We start from the raw sequence: 4934 nt of genomic DNA on the forward strand, positions 1-4934 counted from the left end.
CACTCAATATAACATATGTTTGCTTGCTTAGATGTCACTTTTTGCAGTGCGTGATGTAATGGGATATCTATCCATGTGAGGCGTGTGTAATTCTACAGCTCCTAATTCAACTGTCAGCAGTTGCTCTTGTTATTTTCCATTAGGTTCAGTGCTATGCCTTATGCTATAGATATAAGCTATAGGTTACTTCATGTGCAAGAGAAGTTTCAGTCTAGCCATTGGATATACATATCTCTAATAGTGTATACCATTAAATAATCTTTATTTTGGTTCTGTGGGACATTCCATAGGGAGCGCATGATGCTCTTTGACAGACAGAAAGTGATCCCTTCCACTGTGGTTGCCAGATCTGTCAGAAGGATGTCCCAGTGCAACGTTTAAAAAAGGGCAGACAGTTCTCAGCCGTTTGACTTTGGTTTGGAGATATAGACTGATAGCAGAGTACACACCTAATGGATTACTACACAGCAGTGGAGGCTGGTGGGAGGAGCTATAGACTGATAGCAGAGTACACACCTAATGGATTACTACACAGCAGTGGAGGCTGGTGGGAGGAGCTATAGACTGATAGCAGAGTACACACCTAATGGATTACTACACAGCAGTGGAGGCTGGTGGGAGGAGCTATAGACTGATAGCAGAGTACACGCCTAATGGATTACTACACAGCAGTGGAGGCTGGTGGGAGGAGCTATAGACTGATAGCAGAGTACACACCTAATGGATTACTACACAGCAGTGGAGGCTGGTGGGAGGAGCTATAGACTGATAGCAGAGTACACACCTAATGGATTACTACACAGCAGTGGAGGCTGGTGGGAGGAGCTATAGACTGATAGCAGAGTACACACCTAATGGATGACTACACAGCAGTGGAGGCTGGTGGGAGGAGCTATAGACTGATAGCAGAGTACACACCTAATGGATTACTACACAGCAGTGGAGGCTGGTGGGAGGAGCTATAGACTGATAGCAGAGTACACGCCTAATGGATTACTACACAGCAGTGGAGGCTGGTGGGAGGAGCTATAGACTGATAGCAGAGTACACACCTAATGGATTACTACACAGCAGTGGAGGCTGGTGGGAGGAGCTATAGACTGATAGCAGAGTACACACCTAATGGATTACTACACAGCAGTGGAGGCTGGTGGGAGGAGCTATAGACTGATAGCAGAGTACACACCTAATGGATTACTACACAGCAGTGGAGGCTGGTGGGAGGAGCTATAGACTGATAGCAGAGTACACACCTAATGGATTACTACACAGCAGTGGAGGCTGGTGGGAGGAGCTATAGACTGATAGCAGAGTACACACCTAATGGATTACTACACAGCAGTGGAGGCTGGTGGGAGGAGCTATAGACTGATAGCAGAGTACACGCCTAATGGATTACTACACAGCAGTGGAGGCTGGTGGGAGGAGCTATAGACTGATAGCAGAGTACACGCCTAATGGATTACTACACAGCAGTGGAGGCTGGTGGGAGGAGCTATAGACTGATAGCAGAGTACACACCTAATGGATTACTACACAGCAGTGGAGGCTGGTGGGAGGAGCTATAGACTGATAGCAGAGTACACACCTAATGGATTACTACACAGCAGTGGAGGCTGGTGGGAGGAGCTATAGACTGATAGCAGAGTACACGCCTAATGGATTACTACACAGCAGTGGAGGCTGGTGGGAGGAGCTATAGACTGATAGCAGAGTACACACCTAATGGATTACGACACAGCAGTGGAGGCTGGTGGGAGGAGCTATAGACTGATAGCAGAGTACACACCTAATGGATTACTACACAGCAGTGGAGGCTGGTGGGAGGAGCTATAGACTGATAGCAGAGTACACACCTAATGGATTACTACACAGCAGTGGAGGCTGGTGGGAGGAGCTATAGACTGATAGCAGAGTACACACCTAATGGATTACTACACAGCAGTGGAGGCTGGTGGGAGGAGCTATAGACTGATAGCAGAGTACACACCTAATGGATTACTACACAGCAGTGGAGGCTGGTGGGAGGAGCTATAGACTGATAGCAGAGTACACACCTAATGGATGACTACACAGCAGTGGAGGCTGGTGGGAGGAGCTATAGACTGATAGCAGAGTACACGCCTAATGGATTACTACACAGCAGTGGAGGCTGGTGGGAGGAGCTATAGACTGATAGCAGAGTACACGCCTAATGGATTACTACACAGCAGTGGAGGCTGGTGGGAGGAGCTATAGACTGATAGCAGAGTACACACCTAATGGATTACGACACAGCAGTGGAGGCTGGTGGGAGGAGCTATAGACTGATAGCAGAGTACACACCTAATGGATTACTACACAGCAGTGGAGGCTGGTGGGAGGAGCTATAGACTGATAGCAGAGTACACACCTAATGGATGACTACACAGCAGTGGAGGCTGGTGGGAGGAGCTATAGAGGGACGGGCTCATTGTAATGGCTGGAATGGAATTCATGGAACGGTATCAAATATATGGAAATCACGTTTGACTCCATTCCCTTTATTCCATTCCAGCCATCCTATAGCTCCTCCCACCTGCCTCCACTGCCACACAGCCTATCCCGACTTCTTCCCCATATTTCTATCACATTTAGATGGCCACTCAATGGACACTTTCATCCAAAGCAAATCACAAACTCCCATGTTTACACTGAACTGCTGTCTCCTATCCTATTGCCCCAACTCAACCCTTGTCCCTAACCCCTCAGGCACTTGTGTAGATGTTAGTGGATTGTATGTATAAACAAAATATACCAACGTACCCTCCTATAGGCCAGGAGGACTTTGCATCAGTTTTACTGTGTGCCGAAAGAGTAAGGGCAATGGGTTGATTTAGGATGCAGTTTGATAGTATAGAAGATACTTAATGGATCAAGTATTTATCTTTTCTTTTCACCTGCTGTCTGACTGGCTGTGTCCCAACCTGTGACCTGTTCATGGGACTCCACCACTCTGTCCCCTGATGTGGGACCTATCCCTGGGACACTCACTCACTCCAGCGCCATGGCCCCTGATGTGGGACCTATTCCTGGGACACTCAATCTGTCTACCACCACTGTCAGCGCTTGGCGTTAATTGCCACCCAGAGCCACCCAGGGCTGAATTACCTCACACACACCACACCACACCACACCACACCACACCACACCACACCACACCACACACATGTAAACGCTCACACATGCACAAAACATTAATGGTATCTGCGGGTATACATGACACATACACACTGAGTGTACAAAACATTAAGAACACCTGCTCTTCCCACGACATAGACTGACCAGGTGAATCCAGGTGAAAGCTATGATCCCGTATTGATGTCACTTGTTAAATCCACTTCAATCAGTGTAGATGAAGGGGAGAGAGGTTAAAGAATGATTTCTAAGCCTTGAGACAATTGAGACATGGATTGTGTATGTGCACCTTTGAACGGGGGATGATAGTAGGTGCCAGGTGCACCGGTTTGTGTCAAGAACTGCAACCCTGCTGGGTTTTACACGCTCAACAGTTTCCTGTGTGCATCAAGAATGGTTCACCACCCAAAGGACATCCAGCCAACTTGACAAAACTGTGGGAAGCATTGGAGTCAACATGGGCCAGCATCCCTGTGGAATGCATTCGACACCTTGTAGAGTCCATGCCCTGATGAATTGAGGCTGTTCTGAAGGCAAAATAAAGTGTTCCTAATGTTTTGTACACTCAGTGTAATGCAGAATATTTATTTCAGAGAGGGTACTAATAGCAACCTGCGAGGAGGATCTGTAGGGGCGGACCCAGGGATACCTGGCTGGGTTATTGGTCGGCGTCTGCGGAAGACAATAGCCTTTCCTTTTGGCTGTCTGGCCCAGAGCCAGCACAGTTCCTAATGGAGGATTCAACACTCACCTTGACCCTGTCAGCAGTCTGCTCTAATAGCTTGTATCTGGCTCATACTCTCTCTGGTGTATAGGACAGCAACAAAAACATGTCCAACCCAGGCAGTTCTTTAATAAGAAGAAATTATTTGGTGGGTGATTGTATTTGTAATATTTCACACACGTATGAATTGGAATACAGTGCCACTGACACGGCCTGCAACCAAAACATGCGGCCTCTCCTTCACTGCAGCCGAGGTGAGTAAAACATTTAAACGTGTTAACCCTCGCAAGGCTGCACGCCCAGACGGCATCCCCAGCCGCGCCCTCAGAGCATGCGCAGACCAGCTGGCTGGTGTGTTTACGGACATATTCAATCAATCCCTATCCCAGTCTGCTGTCCCCACATGCTTCAAGAGGGCCACCATTGTTCCTGTTCCCAAGAAAGCTAAGGTAACTGAGCTAAACGACTAACCGCCCCGTAGCACTCACTTCCGTCATCATGAAGTGCTTTGAGAGACTAGTCAAGGACCATATCACCTCCACCCTACCTGACACCCTAGACCCACTCCAATTTGCTTACCGCCCAAATAGGTCCACAGACGATGCAATCTCAACCACACTGCACACTGCCCTAACCGATCTGGACAAGAGGAATACCTATGTGAGAATGCTGTTCATCGACTACAGCTCGGCATTTAACACCATAGTACCCTCCAAGCTCGTCATCAAGCTCAAGACCCTGGGTCTCGACCCCGCCCTGTGCAACTGGGTACTGGACTTCCTGACGGGCCGCCCCCAGGTGGTGAGGGTAGGCAACAACATCTCCACCCCGCTGATCCTCAACACTGGGGCCCCACAAGGGTGCGTTCTGAGCCCTCTCCTGTACTCCCTGTTCACCCACGACTGCGTGGCCACGCACGCCTCCAACTCAATCATCAAGTTTGAGGACGACACAACAGTGGTAGGCTTGATTACCAACAATGACGAGACGGCCTACAGGGAGGAGGTGAGGGCCCTCGGAGTGTGGTGTCAGGAAAATAACCTCACACTCAACG

The 4934-nt window shown here is 48.8% G+C and overlaps 1 long non-coding RNA gene across 3 annotated transcripts; it reads right to left on the bottom strand.

Moving 5' to 3' along the window:
- Positions 1-484: 484 nt before the first annotated feature.
- Positions 485-2434, bottom strand: LOC127915261 (uncharacterized). 3 transcript variants are annotated; one of them, XR_008090806.1, is made up of 5 exons: positions 2326-2434; positions 1857-2057; positions 1522-1655; positions 718-851; positions 485-583 (listed from the first exon to the last, which is right to left on the bottom strand). It is a non-coding gene; the product is annotated as an uncharacterized LOC127915261 (long non-coding RNA). The 3 variants fall into 3 exon arrangements; XR_008090807.1 differs by lacking the exon at positions 2326-2434 and having other exon boundaries at positions 1522-1722; positions 1790-1920; XR_008090809.1 differs by lacking the exons at positions 1522-1655; positions 2326-2434 and having other exon boundaries at positions 1790-1898.
- Positions 2435-4934: the final 2500 nt, after the last annotated feature.

This window comes from Oncorhynchus keta, chromosome 34, assembly GCF_023373465.1.
Source record: "Oncorhynchus keta strain PuntledgeMale-10-30-2019 chromosome 34, Oket_V2, whole genome shotgun sequence".
Classification (NCBI taxonomy): domain Eukaryota; kingdom Metazoa; phylum Chordata; class Actinopteri; order Salmoniformes; family Salmonidae; genus Oncorhynchus; species Oncorhynchus keta.